Genomic DNA, 13249 nt, shown 5'->3' with positions numbered 1-13249 from the left:
TCTATGGTAAACCTAATTCTTCTTTCCATGCTGAATTGTAAAGCACACATATCATTCATCTTTCTCTAGAAGGAAGAAGAGAATAGCATTTCAGGAGAAAGGAGTTAAAGCTCTTTACTACATAATCCAGAGAGATCTTTTTGGTTTCTCTGGGTTATGTAATGAGAAGATTATCAAGAGATATAAGGATAAACTTTTGATTTAAGAAGTAAAGTTCATGAGCATTTAAAGCCATGTTTATAACTACATATATCAAGATAGATGATGAAAGAATGGCTGTGTCTCATGAAAAATTATCTAAAATCGACAAGAAATTTTCTGGAATTAGAGCAATGACTTCCTAATTTATTGTATTTTTTTCTTCATTGCATCTTTTCCTCAAAGAGGAAGTCAAATGGCAAACAATGTAGGGCTGTTTGGCTAATACTATTGGGTCACTCTGATAGATGCATAATCAAGCTAATGGTTGATTCTCTTAAGTGACATTTAAAATACAAGTGTATATGCAGTTCCCTAGTGTTATTTTACTCTTAAATTAGGGGACTGATGTGGAAATTGAAAAGTTTCAGCTAGAAGATAAGAAAAGACTGACAGTCCCATTAACTACTCATAATAACCACTGGGCGATATTTGTATATATTTGTTCTTGGGCAGTTTTTCTGGGCATACATTGCTTGAAAAAAATCAATACTGTAAGAATATATTTCTCATTTGAAAAGTAGAACTTTATGAGTGAATTAGTTAAATCACATTTTTCTATGACCTTAATTCCCAATCTTTTACCTCCTCTTGGATCAAATTAATTTCTATAATTAGCTATGTGTTTTCTTTCAGTTTATTTTTTATATTTTGACTTGCTTGTGTGTATAGCCACAAAAATACAGGTTTACACTCTACGTGAGTTCTTTCTTTACAAGTAAGATCATACTGTATGGATATTTTTGCAACCTACTTTTTTTCAACAATATGCTTGTGAGATCTATCCTTGTATAATGTTCCTCAACTCATAATGGACGTACTTATGTCTCAATAAACCTATCACAAGTTGAAAGTACAGTAAGTGAGAAGCACATTTAATATGCCTAAGTTATGGGACATGACAGCTAAGCCTAGCCTGCATTAAATGTGCTCACAACACTTACATTAGCCCACAGTTGGGCAAAATCATCTGGCAGCACATCACACTGCAGAGTGTCAGTTGTTTATCCTTGTGGTCACATGCCTGACTGGGAGCTGTCGTTCACCACTGCTGCCAAGCATCACAAGTTGTCCCACTTGTCGCTAGCCTGGGAAAAGCTTGAGATCAAAAATTCAAAATTCAAAATACAGTCTCTACCTCAGGTGTATTGCTTTCATAACATCATAAAGCCAAAATTGTGTAAGTTGTGGAACCATTGTAAATCAGGGATGGTTTGGACTTGCATAAAGATCTGTCATATTGGACTTATCAGTATTTTTGTATCACTAAGATAGAAAACAAAACCTTTGCCAGTTAAACTGACATCCTTATTGAAAGCTCTTTTAGACTTATTTATATGTAGAATTTTAAATCATTTATTTATGACTAATGTAGTCTGTGCATATAGAAAGGAAAACATAAGAAAAATTAGTTAAGATATTCTAAAACCTCTTCACAGTCAGAGTTAAATTCTTCTTTAATCACTGCTTGCTTCAGTTACTGATGCTTGTGTTTTTCCAAACAGTACCATAGCCTGTGCCGTCAAGAGTATGGATGAAGAAACAGTTTTTTAAAGAATGCTCCACTATTATTCCCAGTAATGTCTTCCAAACTGCTGATACCCATTGTGGCATTCATGATGCTCACACTTTCTTGATCTGTCCAGAGGTGTGAATAGAAGGTTTCAAATAACAATCAGAATTCATAATCATTCTTCAAATAACTCTGAAATGGTTTGTTGCATGCAGTGTTACAGGGTTGTAGTTGTCCAAGTGTGCCTTCAGGAATAACATTTTTTTTTCATTCTTAATCAGTGGCAATAGAGGCATTCCTACTGTTTATTCAATGGCAAGTATATGATGCTACCAATTTAAAATATATCTTGAAATTGATGAACTAAAGTAGTTCATTCATTGTAACTGATTAATAGTATACTGTTTAAAAATGTAACATATTTTAATGATCTATTTCTATCCTCATGAGCATTTAGGTTGTTTCCTTTTTCTTTGCTATTCCACTTTACTTGAAAAATCATTTTATGTGAGTAGTGTCATAAAGTTTTAAAATAGATAATTTGTGAGGCTTTCGTAAAATAGGTCTGACATTTTGAATATGGTGAAACTTTAATATGTAATTAAAACAAATCACTAAATTAATAACAAGGTAACTGTGAAGCAAAAATTATAGTCTCCCTTCTTTAAATTTGTTATCACAAATTATTTAAATGACACCCTTCATGTAACCCTAATTAACTCTATTAGCCAGAAGATTTTCAATATCTAGATTGCTAGAAGGTGATCATAGGCAACAAATACTTTATATTTAGCTTTGACATTTTTAAAGTTACGCATCCATGTGGGTTTGTTAAATAAACATTAATATATTCAATCAAAAGACCTTTAGTGGTAGTCTACTATTGCAAGGCACTGTATTGGGTAATATGAGAAACATAAAGATGAACTAATGAGAAACTAAAAAGTTATCTGGTCTCTGCATAATGGCTTTCCTTAGAATCTTTTCCTACTTTTCACCTATCACTTCAGATTTGGATTCTGCTAACCTTTGAGGGCTGACTTGTACAAGCTTGGTCCCAGGCACAGACAGAAGCACCAACCTAAGATAGTCTCTTTTGCTCTACCTCCCCACCTCCCTCTGATGAAGATACTTAGTTTAGAGCTTCAAGAGCTTCCCTGCAGCATGGCAAAACTGTTGAACTTTAAAGGCTCATAATAGGCAAAAGAGTCCAAAGGAAGAGAAAGCTATTTGAGGGCATTATTTCTTCTTTTTCCTGATGTTATTTTTGCTAATTTGGAAGTTAAACATACTCCAGTATTTCTGATCCCCATGGATAATAAGCAAGTGTTTAGTGAGATTTTGATTGCCCACCTAACGTATTTTTTGTTCCTGATTTATCTTTTCCTAAATCATGAAAAAGAGATATCTCCTCCTAAAATTATGACACACTCACTTTTTCACAAAATTGCCTATGGAACCTAACTGTAAATCAGTGGAAGCTATTGCTGTGTCATATGCTACACATCCTGGAAATATTGGATGATTTCTAATTTTTTAACATTTTATGCATGGTACATATGGAATGTCTGTCACTAAAATAAGAATTATATCACATACTGTTCTTTTGGCTGGAGCATAAAAATAAAGCCCTACTTCAAGGAATTAAAACAAATGAAAATTGTCTTAAAGTGATCGTGGTACACTAGAAGGAGAACAGTACTCTGCAGAATATTTAGAAAGAAATATACTAATGAACAGCTAATATATGTTTTGGGAAATGAGCTATACATATGCACACGCATCTGAGATATTCATGTACTCTGTGCATTATGATGAATCCTACTAAATTTACGTTTTTGTAGACTTCGATGTGCTTATTCATATAAGCACAGGTTGCCAATGGAAATCTGATTTTAATGGAAATCAGAATGCTGTGGTACTTTACTAACTTAGTTGTTCAATAACACAATGTGTCAGCAGGATGATACTTATTAGCTTTTCTAAAAGTTTTTCTATAAACACACTTAAAAGTCCTGCCAAAATTGAGGTTCCTCTACTTAATGATGTCACCCACTGTGCTGTAAGCATAGCTGCAATGGATGTCATTCTGAATTCATTCAAAATCCATGCTTTTTCATGTGGAAAATTCTTCCTATCTTTTCTCTTTTGTTTATGGCTGCAATTTTAACTCTTCTGTGCTGTTAGAATAAAGTGATATATTTATCCATTTTTATGGTCATCCTCTTAATGGTGAGCTGCTCGTGTTCCCTGTCAGTGTTATTATGGTCCACTGATAATATTAGTGTTTTTTATCAGCAGGTGAATTCTGCTTTATCGTTGGGTAGTTTCCCATGTGATGACAGAGCAGTGTTTGGGGGAATTGCTTTTGGCATTTACATGTGGTCTTCCATTTTTCTGATAAAGTAAGAGAGTCTGGTGAAGAGGACCCTTCGTTACTCATAGACTTGTCGTTAGTAGCATTGCTGTGACGCTGCCATCACCCAAGTTTAGGATAAATGGGACATTAAACAGAATCAATCAGAAGCTGAATTGGTATGTGACCAAAACACAAAGTATAAGTCATCGAGCTGGGGACATACTTTTGTAAGAGAAAAATGGAGGTATATAAAATTCAGTGAAACCCATATTCTGATAATGAGAGCAATATCTGAGAGTTAAAGGTTTCTAGGTTTTGTACAGAGCAGCCTTCACATGTCATCTCATTTCATCATCATAATCACCCTTTTGAGGTAACTCTTAACATCTTCTTAAAGATGAAGAAAGAGAGCTACAGAGAGAGTAAACCTTTGTCCAGTGTTGCATATCTGTGCCTTTTGGGATCTCACAATACCATATAGATTATTTTTACTTGAAAATGTATAGTTGACTAATTCTTGCTTATGTGTTCATATAATTAGAACATTTAATATAAAATTAAATTGGCATAATAATGAACAATGATGTGATTGTTAAGTTATATAACAGCTTTTATGTATTTTATTCCACTTAACAGTCCTTTGCAGCCCCTTTTCAAATGATGCTTGGAATGTTCAAGATGTTTGTCCAAGATAACAAGTGGGTGTAAGTCTCAAAGGCGGGATTTATAATCCTTTGGGCATATATCCGATAATGGGATTGCTAGGTCAAATGGCATTTCTATTTCTAGATCCTTGAGGAATCGCCACACTGTCTTCCACAATGGTTGAACTAATTCGCACTCCCACCAACAGTGTAAAAGTGTTCCTATTTCTCTCCATCCTCTCCAGAATCTGTCTCCAGATTTTTTAATCATTGCCATTCTATAACATTTACTGATATGACCCTTAGAGATGATGTAACGTTTAAAAGGTGGTTATCTCTCATGAAAAGCAAATTAAAAATTGTGTCTTAACCTTTTTATTGCAAAATCCCCATAGCTATAGAAAAGTGTGTAAAATATAGATATGCTCCCTAATGAAACATTGTTAAGCAAAACCACCACCCAGGAAAAGAAATGGGAAATTGCCAGCACTCCAGATGCATCTGGCAGGCCTTCTCCTAATCATATCCCTTTCCTTTTTATGGTAATCAAATTCCTTGCTTTGCTTTGTACTTTTATCACTAAGTGTGCAGTTGCAAATCATATAGTTTAGTTTTGTCCATTTTGAATTTTATATAAATGAAATTACACAGTGTATAATATTTTGATCTGTTTCTTTTGGTCAAATTAAGTTTTTAAGATTTATTCATGTTTTGAACATGGTTCTAGTTTTTTTGTTTCATTGCCTTACGATATTCTATTATAAAAATATTACCACAATTTATTTTTCCATTCGGCTCAAGGCCAGTTGGCTTGTGTCCACATTTTAGCTGTTACAAACAATGATGCTTTAAACATCTTGTTTTGTAATGTAGCACACATGTGCAAGAGTTTCTCTAGGGTAGGTGGTCAGAAGAGGGATTGGTGCTCATAGGGATGCATAGTTTTGCTTCATTAAAGTGTTTCTTTTTATCAAAGAAGTTATACCTATTTACAGTCCCACCAATAGTATATGAGAGTCTCCATTACCTCACATCTTTGCCATATCACACTGTTTTGAGACAGTGCCTGAAATTTTATTGTATTTTTCTGATTACTAACAGTTGAGCACTGTTTTTAGTTTATAGCCTGTTCAGATCTCCTCTTTTATGAAGCCCCTATTCAGTCTTTTACTCATTTTTCTATTGTTTATCTTCTGTGTTGATTTTTGAAAATACTTTTATATTATCGTAGCCTCCTTTCCCCTTATGGGAGAGCATGAGGTGGAGAGTACATATGCTATTACTTTATTAGAGAGGGAAGCCCCAAGGAGCAGGGGCGAATAGTAAGGGAAATGAAACAGAAAAGGAGGTGAAGCTGATAAAATGATGCATTACTGAACAAGCTACCAGTAGTTGGAATGGATTACCCAATCTCAGAGGATTGTTCCACAAGGCAATAACCTGCCTCTCAAGACCTTCCATTGTAGGAAAAAAAGTATAACTGTGTATCAGCCAGTTCCTAGCTCCTATTGGTTAAAGGCCCATGCACAGAGAGCTAATTTCCTTACACTTTTGGGTTGTACGTGTGTGGGTACTGAGAAGGATCTGGTGGTCTAGCCTAAATAGGAAGCTCATGGTGAGAGAGGAGTTGTTGAAATACAGGCATGAAGTCAAATATTCAGCTTACATAAGGGACCTTTATTTTTTGTGAATACAGGATATCCTCCTCACCACTTCTAATTATCAAAGTAACCCCTTCAGTATAGTGGCCTGTCATAATCTCTAAAGGACTTAGGCAAGAAGGGTAGTGAAACAACTAATAGTCCTCATTGTTGCAAGTAATCTCATGGTTGTAGTTGATATTCACTCTAAATTTGCTGCACCATTTATTCTAGATTTTTCTTGCTCTTGGACAGCAATTGGACACCAATCTCTGAGTGGTTCTACATCTTTATCCCCGAGTGATCTAAACCTTTAGATGCCTTGCTTTTGATGGCCTGTAGCTGCTGCAGTTGCTCATTCACCATTATCACAGTGCACCAAGAGATGCCAATGAATCACCCCACATTCATTCTCCTCCCTACCCCCATTGTGTAGCAGAAATGCTAGCTCTCAGGGTTGGTTACTCCTCATAATACAGAAACTCATTTTTTTTTTTTTGGGACGGAGTTTCGCTCTTGTTACCCAGGCTGGAGAGCAATGGCGTGATCTCGGCTCACCGCAACCTCCGCCTCCTGGGTTCAGGCAATTCTCCTGCCTCAGCCTCCTGAGTAGCTGGGATTACAGGCACGTGCCACCATGCCCAGCTAATTTTTTGTAGTTTTAGTAGAGACGGGGTTTCACCGTGTTGACCAGGATGGTCTCGATCTCTTGACCTTATGATCCACTCGCCTCGGCCTCCCAAAGTGCTGTGATTACAGGCTTGAGCCACCGCGCCCGGCCAGAAACTCATTTCTTTACCTATTGGTCCACAATAATGAAGAATCTAAAATTTAGTTGGAACTTGATTATGTCTGCTGGTGGAAGCAGTATCTCCCTGGGAACCCAATATTCTATGGCATGGTGTAAAGCTGTGGGGACAGGAAGTACTAATTCCACATGTGGATGATTGTGAGTATTGGTGAGAAGAGCCCATCCTACCTTTGTCCCTAGATTTCGAGGCTTGTACACTCCAGACCTGTATCATAGATATGCTATTGGTTCAACACATAAACCCTGTTTTGGAGAATAGATGCCTGCTCCCCAACCCATAAAAATTTTCCTTGAACTTGAACCTAAGATAATGTTATAACTGGCCATTTCATTGTGCTATTAGGCCACGTGCTTCTAATCTTAAAAGCAAGGCCAGTAATTCCCATGGCTATGCAAACGTTTTTGCATCTTCTTGTCATGCATTAATCCCTAGCCAGAAGTAATGGCCTGAGACAAAATTATTATGACGTATAACTTAATTAAGGAATTAAATTCCAGGCAGTAGGAGTACAGGATAAGAGAAATAAACTGGAAAATGAAGGACAGCCAGTGTAAAGATGTGTGAGCCTGAAGTGTAACTGCTTACATCCATGGGTCTATCCCCTGAGAAGCCGTATAATCTGCTACTCAGAACCATCCATCAGAGGCTGGGATTGGGGGCAGAGCCAAGGGGAACATTTTGTCCAGTGACTCTTCAGTTGGCCACAGACAAGCACTAAAAGACATTAGCTTTTCCACATTTGTGAGTTGCACGTGTGTGGATGCCATGTGGTCCAATGATAGAATCAGCAGGGAGACTACATGGTGAGAAGTGGGAGAAGTGCAGGCATAAGGTAAGGTGCCCAGGGTCCCCTGCTCATACCTGCAGAGTTGAAAGTCACACTTCTTTTGGAGGTTTATGTAAAAGTCAATATGTAAAATGTATGGAACCACATAAGCAGATTTGGATTCTATCAAGAAACTTGGGCTTATATAGTCCGAATGCCATTTAAATTAAAATGCCACCTGACTCCTTATGTTACCATGGGAAATTCTAAGGCAAGAATCTCAGAATCAATTTTCTTGTGGTTTATGTATACATAAGATTGAAAATTATAAGTAAAATAAGCTCAAAACTTTTAATGAATCACTCATTTTTATGTCAAGTTATCTAATGTAAATATGCATCGGATTTAATTATTAAGTGTAGGAGATATGTTTATGTATTCAAAAAATAATAACAGTTTGAAAAATCTGTGTTAACACTAGTTATATCCAGTGGTGACATTATTTTCTCCTTAATGATTTCCTGTATTTTTTGAATATTCAATACATAATGTGTATTAAATTTGTGACAAAAAATATAATAGATATTTTAGAAATGAAAAGTAACTAAAAAGATGATAAATAGCTGTTGATTTTCTTTCCTGTAATCATGGTTTCTCTCTTGATATCTATCAACACACTCTTACTTTTCTTTAAAGTTAACCAAAGCAAGTGGAAAGTTTTACTCATCCTTATGTCTTCACAGTACCTGTCTCCTTGGTAACTTATGTTATCTGAAGTCTCTGTTAAGAATCTAATTAATCAGTAATTTTATTTTTCATGTTTTTAGAGACAGGGTCTTACTGTGTTACTCTGACTGGAGTGTAGTAGCACAATCAGAGCTTACTGCAGCCTTGACCTCCTGGGCCAAAGTGATCCTCTTGCCTCAGCCCCCAGGACCACACGCAGGTGCCACCACACCCAGCTAACTTTTAATGTTTTTGTAGAGACAGGGTCTTGCTATACTGAGCAGCTGGTCTCAAACTCCTGGTCTCGAGTAATCCTCCTGCCTTGGTCTCCTAAAGTGCTGGGACTAGAGGCATGAGCCATAACACTTGGCCTGTATTTTTAAACATGTATGTAGGGCATTTGCTTTCTTAGTTTCTTTTCCTTATCTACCTTTGATATTATATTTTTTACTTGTTTGATATCTTAGGTTTTTCTTGACGACATAGTATTTTATAAGGATAGTGTGTATACATTACACAAAACGTGTTTTAAAAATTTGCAGGTGCTTATGAAAATACAAAAGCCACAATGGGTATGTATTTATGTTCTAACATCCTGCACCAAAATCAGTGGTCTTCAGAAGAATAAAGAAACATGCACATTTGCAGAAAATTTTCTGTCAAATCGTAAATGCATACCCTAGGTCATGGTAACACTGGGTTGGCATATTCAGTCAGTCTGACAATAGCACCAGGGACAACGTATCTTCATAATTAGCTCCATGCTATCACCCTCATGGATAGTGATAGTGTATCTGAAACAGGTTGGCTTTCAGCAACATTCTGTATTGTTATCATGTTTAAATGTATCTAAGTTCCTTTAAAACTTATATTGCAAACTCCTTATTAGCCACAGATTGTTCAGTAAAATAATGCTATATAAGGTATGAATGCATGTGTACATATATAAATGTGTGTGTATATATGTGTGTGTGTGTGTATATATGCAATGTGTATATAAATGAGGACACATACAGTAAAGGCCTACCTTATTTCATTGGTGAAAACAAGACTATAACTTCAGAAAAAGACATATTTTTCTCTTCTTAATAGCATAGTGAGAAAATCTAAGTCTTCCTTTAGTCTTTTGTTATCATGAATTTGGATTTCAAAAATATATTTGAGGGTCAGGCATGCTGGCTCTCACCTGTAATCCCAATACTCTAAGAAGTTGAGGTGGGAGGATCGCTTGAGCCCAGGAGTTTGAGACCAGCCTGGGAAACATAGTTAGACCATGTCTGTAACAACAATAAGAAAAAAGAAAAAAATTAGCTGGGTGTGGTGGTGCACACTTGTAGTCTTAACTACTTGGGAGGCTGAGATGGGAGGATCGTTTGAGCCCAGGAGGCCAAGGCTGCAGTGAGCTGTGATCATGCCAGTGCCCTTAGCCTGGGTGACAGAGCAAGATACTGTCTCAAATATATATATATATTTGACGTGTCTTTTAAAAATGAATTTTTGCAGAATTTAATGCTTGAATGCAGCGATGTGCCTGCCTTTAGAAATGGGCAGGGCTCCTGTATTTGAAATAATACTGTATAGGAAGCATTGACAGAGAAAGGGCTTGATTTTTGTTAAAGTTAGTATAATTGGCATTCAGAGTAATGGAACCAGTGATTTCCCTTAAAGGAAGTAGAACGGACATCAATGACACCCACATTTATTCTTTCCTGCCACAAACACATATGGAGAAATGGTATGTGTCATACATTGTTCTGGATTCTGGGGTGCCCAGAGGACTAAGAAACCAATCCTTATTATTTGGCAGAACACCTTCAGTTAATTGTTGGATGGGGCTCTCTAGGTAAATATTAGTTTTAGTATTTTTAGATCTATTAATTTAAGCTTATATATAAATTTTTGAAGGAAAACACTATGCTTATTGAAACTTAGATATATTCGATGCTCTTGTGGTGGTAGTCTCCTTTATTTTTTTATTTTTTTTATTTTGAGACAGAGTCTCAGGCTGGAGTGTAACGGCATAATCTCGGCTCACTGCAACCTCCACCTCCCAGGTTCAAATGATTCTTCTGCCTCAGCCTCCATGTAACTAGGATTAGAGGTACCTGCCACCACGCCCAGCTAATTTTTACATTTTTGGTAGAGACGAGCTTCACCATGTTGGTCAGGCTGGTCTCGAACTCCTGACGTCATGATCTGCTCGCCTCGGCCTCCCAAAATGCTGGAATTACAGGTGTGAACCACTGCGCCCGGCCTGTGGTCTGCTTTTTAAAAATGACTTGCTTTCATGAAAATTGGGAAAGTTTGTTATTTGCTTGTATTTATCCCTTTGTTCACCCACCCATTCAATTGCTAATGTATTCAGATGAATACATATAGAAAGCTCACAGTTGTTTTGATGCCATCAATGAAATAAAAATGATAGCCCCATACATTAATAGGAAAGTTAAGAAATTCACAGATGATTGAGTCATGGGCTTATAAAACTACAAATACTCACAGTGCTAAAAATGCTATTTAGGTAAATTTGAGGAAAAATAATTCCTAATTACATCATATTTCATTTTGTGTATTTCCGTCTAATGTCTAATTACTTTGCACATACATACATGCATAGTTTAAAAATAGCTGCATTAGGCATGTGCATTTTTTTGTAATTTGCTTTTTTTAACTAAAAATTATTTTGAGTTATTAAATTAGAAGAAACAGCTTAAAAGTTTGAGGATACCACAAATATTCTCTTTAATTTTTGCCCTAGAGTTTTCAGAATCGTGGTTGAGTTATATATTATTCAGTTCAAAAGCAAGATAGTGATATCTTATAAATGCTAGCACTGTCTAAGCTACAAAAGCATAACTGATGCACATGTTCTGTATTCTGTTTCAAATTTTGCTTATTTCTAATTTTTTTTTTTTTTTTTTGAGAAAATCCAGCGGGAACTCAGAAGAGCAGGCATCTGAGTGATTCCCTTGGTGCTTGAGTTCATGTCCTGAAATTAGGCAATGTTTCCTCCTTTCTTGAAATGCAGGTTGCATTTTTCTTAAATTATATACTCAAACTACTATTATCATGAATAATTATTAAATTGCTGCAGATGCTACTAAGCTGTGTGCAGTGCATGAAACTGTCATATTTTCCACGTTTTAATCCAAAGTGATAAAAAGCTGATTGCCTTAAAGCTCTGATATCTATACAGGGAAGTAATTCTTTACATAAAACATCAAGAGGCAAATTTTATTTTAGAAATATGTGACTTTAAAAGTCTTACAGATTTAAATTTCAAATTAAAAACATATTGCCAGCTGCGGTGGTTTGAAAGGGTTTATTTGCAGTTGTTCTGGCTTCAAATTTAACTCTTCATGATAATTCTCCTAAATTGGCTTCCCCCTTATCTCCTATTTAAGAGTTTAAAATAGAAAAAGAAACCAGCCTATCTGCAAATGAATAAATAGTGTAAAAAGGAGATAGTTACATAGGGAGGGTATCCAACAATAAATATCTTTAAAAGCATGACTATTGTCAATGTCCCTCCATATTCTACAAATTTTTCATTTAGATGCAGCATCATGCTCACTTCTCAATCTAAAAATCATAGTCAATATTCTACTGCAGAAGTTAGTGAAACAATAAATCGTTCTACTATAAGGATACATGCACACAAATGTTCATTGCAGCACAGTTTACAATAGCAAAGACCTGGAACCAACCCAAATGCCCATCGATGATAGACTGGACAGGGAAAATGTGGCACATATACACCATGGAATACTATGCAGCCATAAAAAATGATGAGTTCGTGTCCTTTGTAGGGATATGGATGAACCTGGAAGCCATCATTCTCAGCAAACTGACACAGGAGCAGAAAATCAAACACTACATGTTCTCACTCATAGGCGGATGTTGAACAATGAGAACACATGGACACAGGGAGGGGAGCACTACACACTGGCGTCTGTTGGAGAGAAATAGGGGAGGGACAGCAGGGGGTGGGGAGTTGTGGGGGAGATGGCATGGGGAGAAATGCCAGATATACGTGATGGGGAGGAAGGCAGCAAATCACACTGCCACGTGTATACCTATGCAACAATCTTGCAAGGTCTTCACATGTACCCCAAAACCTAAAATGCAATTAAAAAAAAAAAGTTAGTGAAACATACGGGAATTTTGGTTCAAGTTAGGTTCAAGAACTCCAGGTCTAAAATGACTCCTAAGAATTATCAGTTTATCCTTTCGCCTCCAGCTTGGTGTCAGTGAAGACCACAGTTAGTGATAGCAAGATGAGCTTAACCTAGATCTGTGTCTGTAAAAGCTCTCTCTGATCAGACTAATGTGTTTTAGGGAAAAGTTAGAATGGAATTATGGCTCCTGGCACGCATAAGAAAGGTTGCTGTCTTTATTTGCTCTTTAACTCCAAAATGCATTTTGGAATTTACTTTCTGGAGGGAATCTACAATATTCTAAAACGTTCATAGGCTGGGCTCCTCCTCCTTATCCCCACTGTTGTCTAGTGGTTAGAATAGAAAGAGCAGGAAATGAGAGGGGAACAAGGACAACTTGAACCAATAGGTTTTTTTTTTTTTTTTTTTTTTTT

The 13249-nt window shown here is 36.4% G+C and overlaps 1 protein-coding gene and 1 long non-coding RNA gene across 2 annotated transcripts in view; one reads left to right on the top strand and one right to left on the bottom strand.

The window, feature by feature from the left end:
- Nucleotides 1-13249, top strand: part of CAMK4 (calcium/calmodulin dependent protein kinase IV) — a 265094-nt gene that overhangs the window by 59922 nt on the left and 191923 nt on the right. The gene's annotated exons all lie outside the window — the stretch shown is intronic.
- The window catches only part of LOC116549238, a 14620-nt gene continuing 11134 nt past the window's right edge, over nt 9764-13249 (bottom strand). Inside the window, exon 3 of the long non-coding RNA XR_004267765.1 lies at nt 9764-9774. This is a non-coding gene — a long non-coding RNA (uncharacterized LOC116549238). The remainder of the gene's footprint in view (nt 9775-13249) is intronic.

This window comes from Sapajus apella, unplaced genomic scaffold (assembly GCF_009761245.1).
Source record: "Sapajus apella isolate SASKATOON/1434 unplaced genomic scaffold, GSC_monkey_1.0 scaffold1, whole genome shotgun sequence".
NCBI classification, from domain to species: domain Eukaryota; kingdom Metazoa; phylum Chordata; class Mammalia; order Primates; family Cebidae; genus Sapajus; species Sapajus apella.
The sequence above is the reverse complement of the archived record's forward strand: the minus strand, read 5'-3'. Positions and strand labels throughout refer to the sequence as shown.